At 41.5% G+C, this 24219-nt stretch overlaps 1 protein-coding gene across 11 annotated transcripts in view; it reads right to left on the bottom strand.

Moving 5' to 3' along the window:
* PPP1R9A (protein phosphatase 1 regulatory subunit 9A) overlaps nucleotides 1–24219 on the bottom strand; it is a 144667-nt gene that overhangs the window by 95883 nt on the left and 24565 nt on the right. The window lies entirely within an intron of this gene.

Here is a 24219-nt window from a genome sequence, read left to right as displayed (position 1 = left end):
GTAAGCACTAACCTGCTTAGCAGACATGCTAACAATCCTACTGTTCAGGATTGGAAAGCTCTGAAGCGCATAGCCCGGTATTTAAAAGGGACTATGCACTACAGGCTGAGGTTCACCAGTCAGAAGACTGGAGGTCTTGAAATCTTTGCAGATGCAAGTTTTGGAAGTGACACCACGGATGGTACAAGCACTTCTGGAGTGTGCTACATGTACAACCACTGCCTGTTTGACTGGTTGTGCAAAAAGCAGACAACAGTTAGCCTAAGTTCCTGTGAAGCAGAACTCAATGCTCTGTCATTTTCACTCATGGATTGTGAATGGTTGATGCAACTGTTTAAGGACATTGGGGTTTCTGTGAAATGTCCTATACAAGTGTATCAAGACAATAGATCTTGTTTGGCTTTGCTGAACTCGGAGAGTTGCAAGCAAAGGACCAAGTACTTGCAGATTAAGCTACATCGTGCAAGAGAGTGTATTCAGAAAGGACTCATTCAGGTGTCCTACATGCCAGGAAATGAAATTCCTGCTGATCTGTTGTCTAAGGTTGTTAACAGAGAACAACTTAAGGTTTACGCACAAAGGTTGCAATTGGGTTGAACCACAGGTACTACAGGTTACACGGAAAGGGGGAGGATGTTAGGATATTTCCGTTCCACCTTAAAAGGGAGCAGGATGTTTGTATAACAGCCTGCGTAAGTTCCTGTCTCACAGGATGTTTATGTTGTAAGTTCGTTTCGTTTTTGGCTGTCTTGCCTGAGCAGTCGGAGCAGACGGTCATGATTTCTTTGTTCTGACCAACGCCTAATAAACTGTAAATATGCATGTTCTGCTCTCATGCTGTGCAACTTCTGTTGTGTGAATTCTGCTGATAGAGTGTGCACAAGTCCAAGAATGTGGCTATCTTTTCTTGAGGCTTCGTGTCGCTATAACTGCTAGATACTGCGTGACTAAGGGAGGTCGATGGATCGTCCGGCACCGAGCTGGGGGCTCAGATGGATTCTATCTCCCTGGCAGTATCCCAACAGTAAATATGTGAGCAAACATGAGATGTTTCCAGTGTACACAAGTTATGATATTGATATATATATATATATATATATATATATATATATATATACACACATATCACTCTGCACGCTACCCATTAAGGCTGCTGCAATGTCAAGCATTTACACGACCGGTCATGTTGTTTGGATGCCTGATTATCGTCTTCCAAAGCAACTACTCTATTCCCAACTTAAGAATGGAAAGTGTAATGCCAGTGGAGAACAAAAGAGGTTTGAAGACGCTCTCAAGGCAAGTATTTTTTTGAAAAATGCAGATAATTGGGAAACACAGGCCTACGAGCGCTCCAGTTGGAGAATAGCCTCTACCAAAGTCGTCATGGACTTTGAAGAAGCAAGAACTCAGGACAAAAGAGGGAAACGAACTAAGAGAAAGGCAAGTTTGGCAAATCCTCCGTGATCAACTCCCGCCCAGAAACCTATGTCCCCACCATAGCTGTCAACTTTTTCCTTTTCTTGCAAGGAATCCTATTTGGAATAAGGGAATTCCCCTTTAAAAAAGGGAAACATTGGCAGCTATGGTCCTCGCTGTGGAACGACATGTGGATCCAGAACTGGCCTCCACAGTCACTTGCAGACACACCATTAAGACCAGACCATTTGCATGATCAAGCCATGAGAACCCTCAGGTTCCTCCTTTCCTGTCACATACAGCAATTCCAACTTCTGCTTCCTGTTTGCAACTAGCCAGTTTTTTCATTGCAATACTGTACTGGATTCAAGAGCTTATTGGGGGGCGGAACTGTGTGTGTGTAAGGGGGAAGATACAGTATGTGCTTTCCAACCTTCTGGAGTCATGCTTCATAAAGAAGAGGTCTAAAAAGGATCAGTTTCTCCAGCAGACCAACATTTGCCTTGGTAGAATACAATATATGCAATGACTAGGTTTATTATACTTAATTAAGAGAGCAATGTTCTGCTGCATCGTTTCTTCTCTCGTCTCTAAACTAAATGAGATTCTCCCACCATTGAAAATGGCCTCGAGTTAATAATTAGCCTTTAATTTATTCCACTTTGCTTTTGCTTCTTTCTGCTCATTCTCTTCTTTGCCCCTTAGACCCTCTTCAGAAATCTCTACAGGATGTTGTTTTTAAACATGGCTCATACAGTTTCTTGCCATGCATAATCTTGTTCATTGCTGTACTTGGGGTACTATGCAGCAACTTATAATACTGCTGGATTGCCAGTTCCTGGGGATTGAGCCTTTTTGGGCCCCCTCAATATTTTCGGGGTTGGGGTTGGGCTCAGGCACTCCATATCCATAGATGTCAACTTACAGATTTGAAAATAAGGGACCAGCAGCCTCGAAAATAAGGGATCAGCAGCCAAAATAAGGGATTTTCCGGGCACAGGTATGTTCGACTTCTGAGCCCCTCCAAGCCAAAGGCAGAAAGCCCAGCCAGCAGCCAAACGAAGCCTCATCAATAAGGGACAGCAGCGGGGCATGGCACTGGGATAAGGGACTGTCCCGCCAAATAAGGGGCGCTTGACAGCTATGTCCATATCCCAAAAGCGCAGAGCCAAGCGCAGCATGGCTTCAGTGGCTGGCTCCTTCGCCCCCTCCTACACCTGCTGCAAAGGGAAAGGGGGGCTGAAGCAGCCCCCCACCAGTGGCGGTGCCAGAAGGAGACCAAGGAGGAACCACCAGCTTATCGCCCTCGTGAGCTGGCGCCTCGGAACACTGCCCCTGCTGTATGCATACAGAAATGTTCAATAGAACATGTCCAAGTCAAAAAAAAAGGAACAATGCATCATAATAAATCAATTCTTTCATTTCAAAACACACGCTGAAATATTATTTGACTGTGTCATTTTGATATACGCAAGCACATAAATTCACTGCGTAGGCTGCAAATCTGGGGTGGGGTGGGGGACATATTTTAGAAATACTGGGTACAATCCTATTATCACTTTGTGGGAAGTATTCCACCCACATTAAATCCCACTGACACTGAGAAGTCAAAGAGAGCTATGTTAATACATCAGCTTGAATCCACAGAAATACAGCTACTCCTTTTGTGCTCTGCTCAATGGGCTTTGTGTATCACTCCAAGTCTTCTACAATCAAGGCAATATTACCTTGCTTTTAACGGCACTCTAAATTTAAAGTGTATGCAGAACAAAAGCATACGTTTTTACATCGCAAAATCAATCGAGTACATGGGTTACTTGGATCAATTTTAACATTTGAAAGACCAGGTTCTTGGTAAATTTGAGGCAACAGTAATTGCACATTGCCACCCACAAGCAATTTTGTCATTTCCTTATGTTTCCAGAGGGGCAAATGATTTCATGTTTCACAAATATATCTCAGACAAGGTTGGTCCTGTAATGAATTAAGTGATGTGCATAAGTGATTGTGGGGTGGTCAGTTTATATTGTGAATATGCAATCAGGCAATGCAATACTATTTTCTGTTAAGAGAAGTAATATTTTACATTATTGAACATAGTGCTATTACTTTTTTTAAAAAAAACAATTTTTTCTTCAAATTTAAACATTTAGAATGAGCTATACAAGAAGCTTTTTAAATAAAGGCATCTCTTCAGTGCCAAGTTTATTTTTCGCTTGCTATTTTGTTAATGCTGTTAATATTGTTTTAAAGATTATAAATGTTGTGTGGATTTGTTAAACATATAATGTGACTTTTGCTTTGATTGTTATGTTTAGATTATTATTATTTTAGTTATTCCTTTGTTAACAGAGTTTTACAGACTGTGGGAGCAGCATGGGTCTTGAACTTGCCCAGCAACAAGTGCCTGGGTAGCAGACTCAGGAGGCACACAGGTAACCTGGTCTCAGTCTTCCCCACTATGTTATATAGTGGTACCTTGGGTTAAGAACTTAATTCATTCTGGAGGTCCATTATTAACCTGAAACTGTTCTTAACCTGAAGTACCACTTTAGCTAATGGGGCCTTCCGCTGCTACCGCGCTGCCAGAGCACGATTTCTGTTCTAATTCTGAAGCAAAGTTCTTAACCCAAGGTACTACTTCCGGGTTAGAGGCGTCTGTAACCTGAAGCGTCTGTAACCCAAGGTATCACTGTACTGTATTTCTGTCTAAATGATAGTGATTATTTCTACATTTGCATCTATTCATAAAAATTAGCATATGCACATTTTATGCAAATTTGTGCCCTCGTTTGGAGGGTACTCATTTCATCTTTTGGGGAACCCTAAATTACAGTCTGGTGCAGTTTTGCTTATGCTTCCCCTGTGTGTGGGTGGGTGTGTTTAAAACCAATAGCAGTTTCAGGAGGCAACTGGGTGGGGAAGAACGGCTTAATCCATTTCCATCAGGGCATATTTCCACAGGGGGGAAGGAGCTGCTGGGGTGGGTGGGTCAAGGTTTCACTTGCCTTAAGGCAGCTTCCTATGTTCCTAAATATTAAGCATAGCCAAAGGGAGGCCACAAAGCCTGTCAAATCCTTCCAGACAAGGGAGGAAGCAATGCACTATGAGACCCAGGTACTAATCTCCACTTGGTCATGACGTTCGCTGGACTATCTTGAGCCAGTCACTGTCTCTCAGCATAACTGATGGCACAGGGCTGTTGTGAGGTTAAAATGAAAGAGAGTGGACCATGTATGCTGCGCCTGCAGTTCTTTGCAGGCAAAGCAAAATACAAATGGGTATAAATGGATTAGTATCAGTAGTAGTACAGTGGTACCTCAGGTTAAGTACGTAATTCGTTCCGGAGGTCCATTCTTAACCTGAAACTGTTCTTAACCTGAAGCACCACTTTAGCTAATGGGGCTTCCTGCTGCCGCTGCGCCGCCAGTATGCAATTTCTGTTCTCATCCTGAAGCAAAGTTCTTAACCTGACATACTATTTCTGGGTTAGCGGAGTCTGTAACCTGAAGCATATGTAACCCGAGGTACATAATAATATATTGAGAGGTGGGGACATTCAAGCAGAGCAGCGCAAACTAGGAGTGCTCAGAAGGATCCTGGTGCAAAGACCAGCTAGCAAAACGGCATGGCCACTCCATGTCAGCTGAGAGGTATTAATATCCTTTGCTTTGCAATTCCTTTCCTTGGCAAGAACTAGAGATTGGGAACACTCTCTGGTACAGGGGCACTTCTGCACTATGGATTTACACTGATTTAATAGACAAACACTCTTTCCAGGAAGAATTGCAGGCTTTTTTGCAGGTTGGGGCAGGGGGTCAATCTTACACAGAGAATTCTCAGGTTGTCACCAAATTTCAATTCCCAGGATTCACTGGGGAAGGCATGACAGTTAAAGTGGAATAAAACCAATGCACTAATATGCATTTTTAGAGCAGATGAATCCACAGTGTTGGAAACTTGAGAGACTTCTTGTTCACAGACTTCTCCCTGACAACTAAATTATACATCACATTAATTATACTCTTGCCACATACAAAAATGCTCTTATTTTCCACAATTTATATCTTCCATATTTTTCATCTTCCCTCCATTAACTTTATCATATCAGCACTCTTACTTCTTTTTTGAGATCTTCATTCTATTTAAGCTAAGCATAATTACAGAAAATAGTAGAATACCTAATCTTTCCACATTTTTTACAAGAAAAGACTGGTATTAAACCCAGTTTATGGCATAAACTCCATGGGGCTTTCTAGAAAGAAAGAAAGAAAGAAAGAAAGAAAGAAAGAAAGAAAGAAAGGTGGTAGGGAGACAGGTTCCATCTGCTAGGATTTCAGTCAATTACTTTAGCTTTGGCAATGCACAAATATTTGCTTCATTTTTAATTTATAGCTTACATCTAATACGTTTCCAAATTTAGTCAGTGATATATTGAAACTGGATATTTTTTGTCAGTTACATTAGTGCAGTGAAGTGTTGGCTCCTATTTCTGTATATAGAGCTATGTAAGCTGCCCAGGGTAATGTTTTCAGCCAGTAAGTTTGGGGCAAGTCAATAAATGTTGACTTGATGTGACTTGAACTGGCATCTAAATCAAGGTCAGGAGCAGCATTCAGAGTACTCATATCCAGGCTGTCAGACTCACCATGTAAGAGCCCATTTTCATTTGTGTTTGGCTTAACCGAGCTGCTCTTTCCAAAACACAAAAATCTAAATACAGTACTCTACACACACACACACACAATCCTGTCACTTGCTCAAGTGAGGAATTAAAAATGTTTTCTGTCAATAAAATATTCTAGAAACTTGAGAGTGTTGACCAACTATTTTACTGAAGAGATGTTTAAATGATAAATCAGGGTTTCCCAAACTTGGGTCTCCAGCTGTTTTAGGATTACAATTACCATCATCCCTGACCACTGGTCCTGCTAGCTAGGGGTGATGGGAGTTGTAGTCCAAAAACAGCTGAAGACCCAAGTTTTGGAACCCTGCATTTGCTTACACAATGTGCTCCACCACTGACTCCCCAAACAGAGGAATCCCATGGGATGGTATAAAAATGCACTTAAGAGGAAGAGTGTGCGAGAAAGAAGTGCAGAGCAAAAAGGGTCATGAGTGGGAAGCACCCCAGGATCAAGGCAGAAAGGACTAGAGAATCAGAAAACCATGCAGGCAGAAGCACAAGCCCTTCCTAAGCTCCCAAAAAAAATGAGTAAAATTCATTACTGTGTCATCAAAAGAAGTGCTAGGACAGAATTCTTGTGTCCTGACAGAAACATAATTAAAGAGTTTGAGACAGCTGCCTGATGCTGTGTGCTCCTTATAAAGCAAGGAGGGATTTCCTTCCACCACTTGAAGTGTATAATTGCAATTCTCTAAGGAAAACACAGGAAGAAGTGCAATATAAACTCTCTCTTTTTAACAGACGCATTTAAGACCTGAAAAATCTACGTTTATTTAACTGTGCTTTTCCTCGTTCATTGGTCAGCACTTCTGTGCCCAAAAGCATAGATTTCCAAATATAAGGAAAGCAATAAAGTTTAATCTACTATCTAATTACAGTAATGTTTTCCAAGATAATCTTTAAAGCAATTTGTAATGTTTGTGAGATAATCTGTAAAGCAACTGTGATTTACGTCATGACACTACTAGTGAGAGGCAGAGACTAAGAAATGCAACGGACATCACATTATAAACAACTTCAGATATTTTTATTAGATTGCATCTGTCACACCTTGCCAGATGCTCTTCAGCAGAAGGGTGGCTCGAGAACTTTTAACTGGACCTTGACCACAAATCAAAAGTACACAAAATCAAACAATTTTTAAAAATGGAACTTACTGATATTATGAGTAAAACCCACTTAAGTAACCCTCAAAAGCTCTTTCAGCCACCAGATAACCCAACATTGCTAGCTCAGTTTTATATGGCAGCCAATTGTTTCCATTCAATTGCAACTGGTTTGCATAGAGTTTAGTACATCAGATCAACAGGTGCAGCAAAGGTTTAATGCTGCAGACGAAGCAGGTCTGATACAGCCCAGTTTGCATGTTACGCTAAGCCAAACCATGGCTGAGCATTAATGAGCAAGCATGCGAGTACCACAGAGCAAAAACTGTGGGCATTTCATTCCTCCCTCTGTCCCGCTACTGCCAGGAGCTAAGCTATGGTCTGGGCTTCACATCGAGTACAAACTTGATGGTCTGTTTCTCTTAAACATACCATAAGCAGTAATCCAAGAACGAACCTTGGCTACAGCTTGAGGATTGTGCTTGGAGAGGACATCTAACTGCAGCCCTAATAGAATACATACCAGAGTACCACTCCCACTTCCCACTCCAGTCACACTAAGCAAACATCTAAAGGCGAAACAAAAACCCAACCCTGACAGTGAGCCCCCCAAATGCCTATACTAGGGCTGCAGAATCTGTGGCGCTCCAGAGGTTGCTGGACTATGTCATCTCTGACCATGCTGGCTGGAGCCAACGAGAGTCATGAGCCCCACAGGATCCCACCCCCATCCTATACTAACCAACAGCAAGTCCCATATGGAGTAATCCCAGCCACTTAACCCGATACTAAAGGTCCCCTGTGTGGATCTAAAGCTGAATGGAACAGCCCAATCACTATGAACAAAGAGCAGCTGCTCACTTAAAAATCCATTACTAAAAACAAAGGCTTAAATTTTCAAAATTGGGAATTGAGGTTTGGATAGTTATACTCTGAAAATACAAGTGCTCTTTTCAGAGAACTGCAAAGGGGACAAATCTGCATTCAAAAATGATTGCTTTCATTAATGCTGTGCTCCATTTTGAGAATACAATGGTAAACTGGCAATCCCATTAGAATCTACCATGTGGAAAATGTTTACTTATTCTAGTAAGCCAATTTTATATTGTTGCAGCACATACAAGGAAAAACTGATTACATGGAACTATTGGTCTTTTCTGCAGGATAAAAAGGGCAGCGCTTTCTGAAGGAATTGACTAACACTCTTGCCTTCCTGAATGAAGCCAAGGGGAGCTGAAAGAAAGATATGCACTCGCTTGTACTTGCACGAAGAAAATCAGGTATCATAGAAAACTACCAAGTGTCAAGATGCAAAAGATGACACACAGTAGTGAACAATGAAAAGAACATCTTTCCATCATAAAGCGAGAAATGGAACTGAAGAGTATTATTAAACAGCAGGGCGTCACGGAAAAACCAAATTACTTGGACAAATTCCATGCATCTGCCAAGTGATCTGAGCAATGGATATAACTGTTCTGCAGGGGGGGGGCTCCTCAGATATTATCCCTCTCCCCTCATCATTGTTCCTCAGGAATAGACATCAAGCTTGAACAGTTTCCCCGCCCTGCCCCCCCCCCGCTCTTTCACCACAGAGAGAAGCAAACGATCCCTGCCATCTCCACGCAGGGCTGCTTGAAACTCTGTAAAGTCACTGCAGTCAGTGATGAAAAAAAATACTAAGCGAGATGAATCCATGTCCGAGTATAAAGACAGGATCCTGCATTGCTAATGCACAACAACCAAAGCAGGAAAACTTGCCTTTATTCAAAATGATGAATCTTTCCTGGCCCTAAACATTAATCCCTCTTTAAAGGACAGTTTAATGTCCCAGAAGTTAGGGGTGATCCTGCATTCTGCCACTTCCCCCAATAAAAACCCACTGTTTCCTGCTGAATCGGAACAAATGTCAACCCACGGATTGCCTGGTGTGGCAGTAAAAAGTACCAGGAAGAAGCAAAGCTGTGAGCTCCTCTCTAGGAAACAAACATTTCCATGGTCTCAGGAAGCCAAGCTTACTGTGTCATGTGAACCATTTCATTCCAATAGCGCAAGAAGGATGCTGGTGTGGATGGCAAACTGAAGACACAGCAATACGATCCAGTTGTTAACAAAATTCACAAAATTTTAGCAGCGGTTTCCAAATTGCCTCAAGATCTGTCACATCAATACATTTGAACCACAAAAGCTATCCTTCCTTTAGGATAGTTCTGTGCTTTGATTTACCCTTTAACAGACAGAATTTCAAACCTCTTAAATCTCAGAAAAGCAGGCCTGCAAAAAAAAAAAAATCCTCACTATATTTTCTTATGCATGCTAATAATTCTCTTTGCCTTCAAGTACTAAATGTTTTTAATGAAAACCCTATGCATTTCTCTCTGAACTATCCATAATTCAGTACTCAGAACATTTCCATTAAAAATAAGAGGATGTGGGGGAGGGGGAGAGAAATTTCAAGCAGGGGTCTTCCAAATGCAAATCGATGCTGCAGTAATAAAACTGGAAAAAGATAACTCTTCAAGAGAGCTTCTCTTGCTACGGCATTTGTAGACGTCATCAACAAAAACTAAGGCAATATTTTAAAACAAGTCTCTTGCTTTAGTAGAATTAGTGAAACATGTTACAAAAACCTCACCAACTAGACAAAAATGCCTGCTTTTTGTTTGAAAAAACAAAAAAGACTCTTAATCATAACAGCCAACCAGCGCACATGGTTGATGGGGATTGGGAAATGAGACATCTGTTAAATTTTCCTCTTTATCTTCACCATGCAGTGTGTGGCCACATGCCTTAATAACTGCATCCTATCCAAACCCCTCGCTGAATGTGAATTCATTTCCTCAGCAGCTTTTTCATGGCAGCCCACACCGTGAATCAGAAAGGCTCCTTGGTCACGAACACGTCTTTGGAATATTCCTCTTACATTTTCCAGATGCAGAATTCAAACAAAAAGTGGGGAGAAAGAGAGAAGAGGCCAAATTAGGTGGCCCTCTGGCAAAGCTTGCTAACTGAACAATGCAACCGATGCACCTCAAGCTCAACATTTCTGGAGAGGCCCATGAACATGTTGTTAACAATATGCAGGGTGAATGGGTGTAACAAATGATTAATCTCTATGCAGTCCTTTCCCCCCACTCTTAAAACGTCCAATGGTAAAGTAATACTGTGGAATTTATCTCAGATAGGAACAAGTTGCCATGTATGTAAAACAATACCTAAAATCTGTTTAACTGGAAATCGTGACTTGACGTTTCACCACGTGGAAGCAGAGAGAGGGCATGTATTCAGTTGTGTGGAAATCCTGGAGAAACATCATATTTTCGTGACTCCCTTCCACCTCAGTATTTGCTGTAAGAATAAACTACATTTATTTTATACACCACATTCTTGCCTCCTATTTGTCTTTTCTCTAAACGACAGTGGAACGGACTCCCTGGGAAGGTGATGGACTCTCTCCTTCATTGGAGGTTTCTATGCAGAGGTTGGATGGTCACATGTCAAGGATGCCTTAGTTGACATTCCTGCATTGCAGGGGGCTGGACTAGATGACCCTTACGGTCTCTTTCAACTCTACAATTCTAAAAAGCCCTACGCATTGTAACCTTTCCTCATAGGGCAGTTGCTCCACCCCTTGAGGGTAACCTCAAGCAACTTACAAGCATCTTCATTGTAATGTTTTACTTGCGTTTATGACCAAGATCCAAACATTACTGGGATTTATTATACAGGTATTTCCTGGCATGAGGAAGCAGTCCATTCTTACAGATTCAACTTCTTCTACCATGCGTACACAAGTAAACAACAGCGTCTGCTGCCGGTTCAACTGTGGCTGCTGAATTTATGCTCTACGCAGGCGTTGGTAACTTAACTGGTTTATTAATGGCTGAGCTTTCAACACAGGCTAGCAGCAAGGTTTTTCACTGGTTCAACAGAGAACAGTCCGAAGGCTGAGTATTGTAGCTTGAAGCTGCATACACACCATATCTTTAAAGCACATTACTTATGCCAAAGAACCCTGGGAACTGTAGTTTGTTATGGGTGCTGGGGATTGTAGCTGTAAGAAGTGTAAACTAGTTTTCATGGGCCTTAAATCTACTTTAAATGTATGGTGTGCATGTAGGCTGAGTTACATTGAAGGGAACAGTGTGCAATCGATTCACTGTGCCTGCATACAACACAGCACCCTCCCTTTTTAAAAAATGTGCAAGGTATTTTTCTTTGCTATGTGTGCCCTTTGTTATGTGGCTTACCTGTCCCGTTTAGGTATCTAACCAGCCTTAGCCGAAACCTTAGCAGAGTTTTAAACAAACTGTTCTGAGACACTCAATTTTTAAGTAACATTAGCCTACAAAATTACAACCATGCAGGAAAAAGGAATTTTTTCCCATTTTTGTGTTAAGTGATTTATTCTGTGCACTTGGGTCTATTCAATGATTCTCCCACGCAGTGCTTCTTTCTGTGATGCACTCTGCTTAGATAAACACATGTGACAGAACAGGAATTTAAACTATTAACTTTCACACAAACTTACTGGTTTGCTGTACCAATGACAGCCTAGACTCTGCATCAGATTGCTTTACATTTAACTTGTGACATGTCACAGCTGGTACACATATTTGTCACTCCTGTTTCCAACATACGGGGGGAAAATAATAACAGTGCACTTGTCAAACTGAGGTAGAAGAATATCAGCCTATAACTGTTACATTCTTCCTCTTAGAAAGGTCTGTTCACTGTTGAAAGCAGTATCTAATCCCCAGTATAGGGAGGCAGGGACTAACCTGGGGGCTCCATAGGCCTCAAGTCAGCTCCTTGGTACCCTTGGACAGCTGCCAGGACTCCAGTGCCCTGGCAGACCCTACCAATGCTTTCCCTGGGGCACTTGTGCTGGGCAGCTTGGTTGACAAGCCACCATTTTGAATTCCCGACAATACCTAGAGGTACCATGAGAAATTTAAAATGGAAGCTCACAGCAAACCACCAGTGCTGCAAGCCCACATCCAGGGGCCCACCATAGGGCATGCCATGGGTCACTTCAAACATGAAGCCGGCTCTAGGTATCTATTGCTAGATTCAATTTAAATATTCAGAGCATGCATTATTTATTTTTATCTTAGAAGGTAAATCATGTAAACCTTTAAAACCATTTTCTATACCTTACTATATTTCAGAAATAGACAATAGGCTAGGAATTTGTATGCCACTTCTGAAACATTTTTTAAAGCACATGAAAGCACATATGGAACTGCATGAATCATTTTCAAGTTAGCTTCATTGAAAAGCAAATGGAGGAACACAGGAGTGCTGCACTTTTCCTACTGTGCAAAAATTTGGTAAATCCAGGTTCTCTAATGTCCAATTCAGATCTAACTGGAAATCAACCAAGAGCTCCCAAGTGGATCCAATTCCAGCAATGCAGTCAACCAATTTAAAGAGCACCAAAGAACACTTGCAATGAGCAACCAGGAGCACCCTGTAAGCAGCACTGAGAAATGAGGTCTAAAGAGGACTTTGCAGCCACCATCTTACTCATCCCATGTCTGATGCAATATGACATCAGGTATATGACAGGTGGACATGGCTGGGGGTGGTGGAAACAGCTTTTCCATGCCTGAAGGCATGAACTGCATAGGAGGTACAACAGCACACAAGCTGGCCTTGCCCCCATTGTCTCCATCACCAACAACTTCATTCTTGACCTTCCCATAAAGAGCAGGAAGGTCGAAGGGGACTTTTAGGTAAGTTTCACAGAATGCGTTTAGAAGCCGCTCTGTAACCAGCGACCCAGCTCCTTAGGTTTTCTGATCACAGGGAGGCTTTTAAGAGTGTTCAGCCAAATGTGCTTAAAAGTCCACTTCCATGTCACACACACACACACACACACACACACACACACACACACACCACAATTGCCCATGTTTAATGGGAAAGGCTGTAGCAGCCCTCTAAACTAAAGGTTCTTTGAATGTGAAATGGAGAATGCCAGAAACAGCAGGGAAAGGAGATAGAAATGTGGGCAGAGGCAACTACAATTATTTCCTACCCTGCCCAAAATAAAACATTGCTCTAGAATAAACATTCCCCTACTGCTTTATTTGATTCAAAGCCTTTCCCCATTTTGCTGATAAACAGAGTGAGGGGAATATTCTGCCTCCAGGTAATCTTCTGATCCTGACACTTCTCTGCCAGAGATTTGGAATACATAGTTCTAACACTATCTGAAAGCTCTGGACCACCCGAGGCAATATTTTCAATAGCCTCAGTGTGTCCCTGAGAAAGAGAAGCAGATGCCCCACACTTTCAGAAAACACACACAAACACAGTGACTTTGAAGCGTTTTCAACTACCATTAAAATAACTTGAACAATGTTTTTAAACAAGCAAGCAAGATTCATTTCCTAAACATAAAGGGAAATATGAAGCATGTTATTTACAATTATATTTACACTTTATTTAATCACACTTTGCACTGTGCCATGAAACTATTTCCACCAGACTGGAGATTTTCTAAATCCACACACTGGTTTTCCCCCCCTTGAGCACCATTAAGTTGGCTTGCTGCTGGTAGTTCTAGACAAAAGCATTGCAATTTGGATGGCTTATCACAAGGTCAAGGCCCTGACCTCAGGAAATGTCAGCAGCAGTTGTACACTTTGCTGCTTCCATCAAGTCCTTGCACAGGATAAGGTGTGAATAGCACTGTCAGAGGACAGCACTCAACACTTACTTCCTAATTGCCCCCTCATCCTTTTAGTTAGCATGTCAAATATTTTTAGATTGCAAGGCTGCAGGTGAGTCCTTATTTATTTAAAGCATTAATACAGGTTAATCAATAATATTAGGGCAAGGGAGTAAGTAAAGACCTTAATAAAATCTACAAGCCCGAAAGGCCCTGACTCTCTGCACTCAGTTTCAGCCAAATCCTGATGCCTCTCTGGCTTTCTACGGACAGTGGCTATTGGGGTTGTCCCCAAAAGCAAGAGGTTCAGGGGCCCCTGCTGTCCACCTCTAATTCCAGCACTGTTTGGGGAGACAAGGAATCCCATAGCCTTTCAATCAGTTGGCCTGGTGGTCACCTAAACTGACCACATCTTTGAGATTTTTAAAGTCAGTGATTGTAAATATTTTTAAACTTGCAACAGGTGCATAACAGTCAAATTGTACAAAATAGTGGGAGAAGGCATTGCTACTATCTTATGCCTTTTGTGTTTTTATGTGGTAAACTGCCATGTGACCTTCAGACGAAGGGCGGTATACAAATTTAATAAATAACAGCAGCAACAAAAAGTCTTAGGTCTGTTGCAACTCCTGACAAGAAATGACTGAAGATTAACCTAAGTAGGACATGAATAGACTTGCAAGGCCAAGCAGATGTTGTGGCCTATAGCAACCTAGAGTTGTAAAACCAATCAACTTACTAGCTACCAGAGAGAGGCCTTAACACATAAAGAGCATCTCTCTGATCTTCTTTGAATAGAAACCAACTGTCCAATATTTCTCTTTTGAAAGCTTTGCATTGTATGACCAAAAAACCCACTTAGATATCAATTATCTAAGTAATGAAAAACTATTTAATTCAGAAATAAGTTTACTTTGCAAATTATCATTATTATCAAGTGATCTTGATTTTAAGTGATGTTCCTAATTTGAACCTATATCTATATCTATCTATTTTTCTCTCTATCTATACACACACACACACGTTTTCACCACTGTCCTTTGGAAAGTACCCAATGCTCACCAGATTTCCTTGTTTTCCTAAATTCTTATGTATTGTTAATTTGCACCTGTGCATAATTACTATTAGACAATATTTCAGCGATAATACAACAGGGGATCTCTGCCTAGTTGCTTCCCCCACTTAAGACCTAAAGCGGAAGGGTGGAGATAAAACATAAAAAGTGAAAAGCAAAGGCTGCATTACATTGCTACTAACCATTTGAACTCAGTATAAGGACCTCATTTCACAATTAAACATCCAATCATTTCCTATACTCAAAGCTCTGTCCAATATATTTTGTCTCTGGGTCAAGCAACAAATGATAGGCAGCTGTATTATTTGTTGCCCTGACTTTTTTTAAAAAAGAAAACATATGAAGTTCAGAACAGTGGACCAGTGGAGCTGCTTAACCCTTTCCCTTTCTGCAGTTTGTTAATTCAAATTTTGCTCTAGCAGCTTTTCTCCACCTGAGGATAATAATTTCCCTCCCCCTTCCCCCCAGGAGAGCTGCTGAGGGAGGCAAGTTTGAGTCAATAAGCTCTCCACCCCCACCACATCCTCCCCAATTTCAGTCTCCCACAACTGCATGCTGTTTAGCCCTAAAATACAAATAATGCTGTCAGATTAAGGAAAAGCAATTTATTAAGTTTTATTATTATGAAATATGAGATTGTAAGAGTGCTTTACACTAACTGACATCTTGGTTAACTGACCCTCTTTTATGTCACAGGACAAATTAATTGTATTTGAGTCTGTAAATTGCAAACATCTTAAGACTGATTAAATTTGGAAGATGAGGTCTCTCCCACTGTGTTCAATACAGCTGCAACCATGTTGAGAGGAAAGTTGGTTAATCATTGGCTGAAGAACTTCAGCTCTCTTGAAAGAGCAAAGACCCTTAGGACACCTTAAAGACAAATAAATTTATTGTGGCAACAGCATCCACTTCTTTAAATGCTTTAAATGAGAGTTAAATGGACTCCAGTCCACGGAACCTTATGCCATATAAATGTTTTCATCTTTTAATATGCAACAAGACTTCTTCTTGTTTTCGCTACAAAATCCTTCAAGGGTTGTCTCTGTAAGAACAGGTTCAGTGCGCAACTTTGTCTCACCCCTCCTAACATTAAGAACGTAAGAAGAGCCTGCTGGATCAGGCCAGTGGTCCATTTAGTCCAGCATCCTGTTCTCACAGTGGCCAACCAGATGCCTATGGGAAACCTTCAGACAAGACCTGAGCACAAGGGCAGTCTCCCCTCCCACAGTTTCCAGCAACTGGTATTCAGGAAGATTGCTGCCACCAGCTGCGGAAAGCAGAGCAATAGCCACTGCAGTACTAATCTCCTCAGTACCAATTTCTCACATAATTAAAAACAATTTGGTAGAACAGTGCTAACAACAGGACTAAATTCTCTGCCCTTCTACAGTGGTACCTCAGGTTACATACGCTTCAGGTTACATACTCCGCTAACCCAGAAATAGTGCTTCAGGTTAAGAACTTTGCTTCAGGATGAGAACAGAAATCGTGCACTGGCGGCGCGGCAGCAGCAGGAGGCCCCATTAGCTAAAGTGGTGCTTCAGGTTAAGAACAGTTTCAGGTTAAGTACGGACCTCCGGAACGAATTAAGTACTTAACCCGAGGTACCACTGTATCCGTTTCAAAAAAACAAAACTCACACAACAAGGATCTGCAGAGCATTTGGATGAAATATGTAAGGCTGCACTGATGTCGTTTACTCTCCATATAGATTTACGCTTGTGCATTATCCTACCCTGATTTGAAAACGTGAGAGCTACTTAGAAGCAAAGAGAAATTCTTTAAAAGGTAAAGTGATCATGTGCATAGTTTGGAACTCTGAGAGGCGTATTTTAGAACTCTGGATATGGCATACCCCACTAATGTAATAAAGTAAATCTACGGTACATTGTGTTTTTTCAATACACAATATATGGCATGTGATATAGATTTGATGGAAGAGATAGTAAAAGTACAAATAGAAAGAAAAAATGGGTGTTATAACTGGAAACTGTGGCAGGGAGATAATCACCTTTTTTAAAAAAAGCCATAGTACACAAAGCCTATATACAAGAGTTACAACATAAGTGTAAAGATCTTCAGTGACACTCACTGCAGTTTTTCTGGAGTAAAAAAATCACAAAACCCTCCTACAGGGCTTTAAAAATAGCCCTTACGCTTCCAGAATGCTAAAAACACAACACTAAAGTACAGAAATCATGTACTGTATTGGAGTAAAGACTTTCAAGCATGATACTGTTTTCTGCTCCACATGCCTTCTAGAAAGAAGACACAGGGACCCAGACTCAACAATAAGCAACTGTGCGGTGTACACAGAGCTGAGACATTGCTATTAGGCTAAAAGTAGTTTGGGGGGTGCCCCTCTCTAGGAAACTGATGTGGGGCACTGGATCTACTGCCTAGTAGTGGTAGGATGTATACTCATTAACTCTACCTAAGCTCTCTTGTACTATTACTACTAGTAATAATATAGTTTCAATTTACTTGTGACCTAAAACAACTTACAAGGGATGCTGGTGGCGCTGTGGTCTAAACCACTGAGCCTAGGGCTTGCCAACCAGAAGGTCAGCGGTTCGAATCCCCGCCACAGGGTGAGCTCTCGTTGCTCGGTCCCAGCTCCTGCCAACCTAGCAGTTTGAAAGCACGTCAAAGTGCAAGTAGATAAATAGGTACTGCTCCGGCGGGAAGATAAACGGCATTTCCGTGCGCTGCTCTGTTTCGTCAGAAGCGACTTAGTCATGCTGGCCACATGACCCGGAAAAACTGTCTGCGGACAAATCCCAGCTCCCTCGGCCTATAGAGCGAGATGAGCGCCGCAACTCCAGATTCGTCCACCACTGGACCTAACGATCAGGGGTACCTTTACCTTTTTACCTAGCAGTAATTAGAACTCATGGGTCCCCAGTAAAGCAAAGAGCTGTACTGTATTTGGTGGGGGGGGGAGGAAGGGACCATGATAGCAGAGCTGGAAATTAGTTTTGGATGCCACATTTGGTATGGCATTGATAGATCCTACACTCGCATTCTGGTTACTATATGAACAGACTCTTGGTGCTAGATGACAAAATGCAAGGACCCGTATGACCACGTAATGCAATAGTTAAGTACAGTGAAGAACCCCTAGGTTTATGTACCTCACTTGGAAGTATTCACATGGTAAGTGGCAGTCTAATGTGGCACTTAGTAACAGGGGGTTGCAGAAGAACAATCTACTCCTGAACCTACTGTTTTAAGAATAGGCACAATAGGTCTATTTTCTACCTCAGCATGTTTCAAGCTTATAAGCCTTTGAAAAGCATCTTCTCTCCCCCTCAGTTTACATCCCTAATCATCCATCTTAATCCTTTTAAGCACAGAGCTAGTAAAAAAAAATCTTGCAACTTCTTCATATAATCTCAAGCAAATCATGAATTGCTATTAGACACTTTTAGAAATTTAAATTGGCTCTGCCTTCAGCTATTCTTTAAGTTGTGTGCAATTAACTGTATTAATGTTCTCTATCATTATAGGAGTTTATTGGGGGTGGGGAATGAAAATGCTGGCGGGGGGGGGGAAATATTGAAAGAATAAGGTAAAGGTAAAGGGACCCCTGACCATTAGGTCCAGTCATGACTGACTCTTGGGTTGCGGTGCTCATCTCGCTTTATTGGCCGAGGGAGCCGGCGTACAGCTTCCGGGTCATGTGTCCAGCATGACTAAGTCGCTTCTGACGAAACAGAGCAGCGCACGGAAATGCCGTTTACCTTCCTGCCGTAGCGGTACCTATTTATCTACTTGCACTTTTGACGTGCTTTCGAACTGCTAGGTTGGCAGGAGCAGGGACCAAGCAACAGGAGCTCAGTAGTAGCACAGGATAAAGATGTGTGCCTGTCCACATTTTTTCCAACAGTAAGGAAAAGATTAATGTAGACGTGGACAAAAAAACATATCACATGTCAAATCATACTTTAAAAACATGTGCTTTTTTATGCCACCACTCCAATCCACACCTACACACCCACAATATTAGCTGTAGGGGAGGCAATATACAAGTTATTATGCTTGTATCATCTCCCCTCTACAGCCAATAGCACCTCTAGTGAAGGCAATTTTGATAGAGGTTGCAATGGGAAGAGGGTTAGAACCTCACAACTACAGACCTCCTCAAACCCAAACCAAATCCTGCAATTAGCAAAACTTGGGATGAGGAGGAGACATTGGGAGATATATTCACACATTTCCCATTATATTGAATTTGGTCTTCACTTGCTCTGGTGGATTTTATGCAGTTTATTCAGCTACACACAGCTGGCCATCCAAGTATTATTGAACTCCATCACATGTGTGTAGTTAAATAAACTGCATAAAATCCAAGAATGAGGAACCCGATGGTCAGGGATGATTGTTGTAGTCCATCAACAACACAGATACTTGTGCTGTTGGCCTATTGTTAACTTCTTGTGATATATTTATACTAGATTAAAAGGGGGGATATACTGTATAAAAATATGATGTGATCTTATGTTACGTTAAATATACACTGAAATGCTTTTTGTTGTTGTTGTTCTCTTTAAAAATAGGAATTTGTTTAAAACAACAATAGGAAAAAGCAACTTGGCACAGCTGACATTCCAGGAACTCTTATCAAGGTTGCTTGGTCTGTTTTATTTCACAGGGAAACATACATGTGTGGAAATCACGGTTTTTATATTATTTGTAAAAGACCATCAAGAGAACACTAGCTGTGTGTGGAGTGGGGCTGTAGGAATCTGAGGGCTGCATTCTCATGTGGAGAACCTTCTGGGGCCCATATGCTAGTGGTAAGTGGGGTCAGAGGCAAAGGTTGGTGCAGCAACAGATGTGACTCTTGCCTTAGAACAGTAGCCTACAGCCCATTCACATAAAAGTTGGGGGTTTATGCACATACACACACACACTACAGTACCTCCAACATCCATCATCCATATTGTACTGATGGAGCAGCCTTTTTAAAAAAAATTTTAGTATGCGCAATGACAAATATTCAGGTTGAGCAGAGGTGGAGGCATAGCTTAAACAGGTCAAGGGACTGGCAAAGTCCCACATCACATCTACAGAGCAAAAGTCAGCATTCTGAGAGGCTTACAGGTCCCAAATTCAGAGTCAGCCCGAATAAGGCTTTCAAGGTTGGAGAGCAAAAACTTAAGTGTCACGCATAGTTTCTTACCTTTTCCCCATGGCTGGTAAAAACTAGATTAAATTATACAAAACAGTCAGACAAATTAAGAGATACTTTGCAAATTTGCATAATTTGATACAGCACTTGCAACTCTGCTTTTCTTGGGGATTGCCCGAGAGCTAAGATTTGCATTTATTTATTTGTTTTAATCAAAGTACACACTGGCCATTCCAAAATGAGCTGGGTAATTGTACTCCCAGGGCCAGGCTAATCACAGGATGTGCTGCAGGTACTAGGAAAGTCAGGAAAAAAATAACAACCAGCATTGTTATTCTTCATCTTTTTCCTTCACGTGGTTCCTCCCTTTCTTCTTGTATCTTCTTTTATATTGTTAAAACAAAAACAAAACAAAACAAAACAAGACAGTTGGGCTAGAGAAGAGTCGCAAGTTATTTGGTCCCCTTCCCCAGTACAACTCTTTCCCCTTTGTATCGCCACAGCACCGCACAGTAGTAGAGGAAGCTGCAAGACCAAAATAGTTAAGGCCACAACTCTCTCTCTCAAGTAAAAGCAGCTTAACACAGAATTTTCCACTGGTGACTGCTGCAGGAGTTTAAAAAAACGACGGAACAAAAGTTTAAAAGGACAATAGACTGACTCATTTCCCATCAAAGGCAAAGGAGGGTGGGGGGTTCTTTCCCTCCTGGTTCTAGCAAACTGCAGTTAGAGACTCATTGTGTATATCGGAGCAAAATTTACCATTACATTGATTAAAGAAATGCACACTCACAACATGTATGTATTTTTGCAGTCAAGGTGAAAATCAAGCAATATTAGCTTCTCCACATTCAAATGCTTGATGGTCAAATGTTTTGTTTTTATCTTACCCCAAAAGTGTTAGTCATTCCTGAAGTGTTGTACTTCATATATGCCTTTTGTGGATTTTATGTGATAATCGCTACCAACACATTAAATCTGTGACTCTCACTTCTGGCTGTGACAGATGCACACAATTTAACATAGGAATGATAATTTCTCATCTGCTGATCAAGTTATTTTCAATAATATGCAAATTGGTATTGTTGAATAAAACAGCAATTGTTTGAGAGGGTTTGTTTGTCTAGCTTAATTTATTTCCAGCGACTCCCTTCATCAACTCTGTCACCTGACTCTTTAGATTACAGTTTGTCAATTGTTCCTCAATTACTTAGTGGATAAATGATTACTGCAGCTGGATAAACGATTTTTGCAGCTGTAACTGATATTACCAGATACGGTTTTCCATAGTTAGGAATTGTGGTTTTCCTAACTGAAGTAATGGTTATACCAATAAAACGTGTGTCAGGAAAAGATGGATAAGTTATAGCAGACCTGGTTATAAATTCATCCATGCAGGATTCACCAGTTTAAACATACAAAGAATGCCACATGGGTTGCAAGGCAACTTTGGATCTTATTTTTTTGTTAGCTTTTCTGATTTACAAAAGCTGAGAAACAGACCATGAATACCAGTAGCTGAGTAAGAGACCCTCTCGAGGACCTTTTCTTCTCTATGTTTATTTATTACATGCATATCCCACACCTTTTCTCCAAGAGGCTCAAAGCAACATACTCTGTCTCAGTAAAGGTAAAAGGTAAAGGGACCCCTGACCATTAGGTCCAGTTGTGGCTGACTCTGGGGTTGCGGCGCTCATCTCGCTTTATTGGCCGAGGGAGCTGGCGTACAGCTTCCAGGTCATGTGGCCACTCTGTCTCACAGCCCTCATTTTAATACATAGGAACATGGGCTAAGCCTACTGGACTAGGCCAATGGCCCATCTAGTCCAGCATCCTTTTCTCATAGTGGCTGCCTGGATGCCTATGGGAAGCCTGCAACCAGGACATGAGCACTCTGCCCACCAGTGAATCCCAGCAACTGATATTCAGAGATACGATGTTTCTGATAGTGGAGGCAGAACACAGTCATCATGGCCAGCAGCCATTACAACGACCTCGTTATCTCTCAGCCCAATCTGGCATGCAGAACAGTCTCTAACACCTAAAAAAAACCCCACAACCTGGCATATGGGTTACCTCTTACTCTATAATTTTCAGCTTTGCTTGAGAACTTCTGGTTTCCAGGCCAATTTTTATGCAAGGCAATCTGACATTGTCACTGGCATCCCCCTGCCCCGTCTATTCCCTGGTCACAGCATCAACTAGATACTACCACCACACCTGCCCCCAACTTTTAAATATTTTAGTGGTGTATCCATAAATATTTGTGGTGGGAGCAAATGAAAAACTGTTACAGCACTTACACAGCATTTCGTAAAATGTCAAGAATATTGGGGGGAACTGATTTTTAAATTAAAATCTGAACAAGTGAACCTATTTACACGTTTTGTTCTGTACAGTTCTGTACAAACCTAACATTTCATTTGCAGATTTTGCACAGCTTTAACAAAAGCCAGCTATGCCATCACAAATGGGTTGCAAAGTAACTTTCACTATATGCCACGCATTTGAGCAAGCCTTGGTAACTGAATTCATCAAGTGGGAAAAGTCTTATTTGTGACATCACACCATTTCTCTGAACCCCAGCACAACCGTGGGAGGAAAGTGCCACTTTTCCTCCCCAGCTCCAGTACAGGAAGGGAGGGAGGGACGGAGGGCAGGGGCTCACCCCTGCTGTGATGAGCTTCAGAGACTCTTGTAAAGCAGTGGGATGCCTTGCCTTCTCAGCCTCAGTACCAGGTTTTTTAAAACACACACATATGCCAGTGACAACACTCATGAGTGCCTTTGTCAACTGTTGCTAAACGGTAGCAGTCAGTCAATTTCATTAAAAAAAGTAGTTCATGATCAGAGATACCAATATAATTTCCAATCTAGCACAAAGACTGACACTACCTCAATTTCAAATTAGGTTTTTCTCTGCTTAATGCTTTCATTTTTTTTTAAAGTAATATTTACTGGTTTTCAATGATTCAACTAATATAACATAAATGCCATTCTTACATCACAGATAGTTGCTATTCCTGTTTGATTATTCAGGTAGAAGGCACATATCTAAACACGTGTGATGTGTGAAACAGGATTGATTACCTGGGTTTAAAACATTGCCTGTGGAATTGTCAAGCTACTAGATAGAACCCAATGAGAGATATCTCCCATAAGAAAATACAGCACAATCACATTTATATATCAAGGTCCTATAATGCACTGTTTACCCCGAGCTTCAACTTGCAAGGAAAGACACTGCAAAAGGAAAGAAGGAGTTGCTTCCCAAAAATCAGGAAAGTGGGTGGGGTTTTCTCAGTAACAGGGCTCTCAGAAACATGACTTTCAAAAAAAAATACTGTATTCCAGGACATAATGAATACCATTCCAGCACTTTGTTAGGAGGTGCTGGGCAACTACCCCTTGAGGAGACTAAATTTATGAAATACATAAAATTCTTAAAATTAAGAAATGAGACAGCTGGGGGTGGGGGCAGGGGAGCCTACTAAAACAACGTCCAGTTCCCTAATCAGCATGCTTGACAAATGGGTGCAAAGGGAGGGTAAGATCAACCTGGGGGAGAGAAACAAAACTGTAGCACCCAGAGAGAGTGGCTTCCAAAGATACCCACTGAGTTAATAGCAGAGACAAAAGTCTGATTGGGAAGTCTTCTTAGTTCACAGTTCAGTCTCTGATCCACTTCACTAGCTGTTTGTGGTTATCCAAAGGATGGCGAAAAGAAAGAAAGAAAGAAAGAAAGAAAGAAAGAAAGAAAGAAAGAAAGAAACTGTTTCGAGGGGAACTGACTCTTCCTGCCCCATACCAACACCAACACCACTAGGCTAGACTAACTCAGTTTGCAATTATCCAAATGGTGGAATATAGAAAGCAGAAGGGACCAAGTACCTTACTGCTGCAGTGCCTCTGATTAGCTGATACTGCTTTAGAGTTAGTTAACCTGGGATATTTCAGCAAGAAAGCTAGCCCATTTGGCTTCACACTGCTGCTATGGGGTCAGCTGCTATGTAACTCTGACTATGTTCATAATGTTAGTTATTCCCAGGAAAGACACAAGCCCCTGATTACAATCAACTGGGCCTTAAACTTGCCCAATGAATGTGAATCAGATGTTGG

Source organism: Podarcis raffonei, chromosome 12, assembly GCF_027172205.1.
Source record: "Podarcis raffonei isolate rPodRaf1 chromosome 12, rPodRaf1.pri, whole genome shotgun sequence".
Taxonomy (NCBI): Eukaryota; Metazoa; Chordata; class Lepidosauria; order Squamata; family Lacertidae; genus Podarcis; species Podarcis raffonei.
Note: the sequence above shows the minus strand (reverse complement) of the source record. Positions and strands in the feature narration are given on the sequence as shown.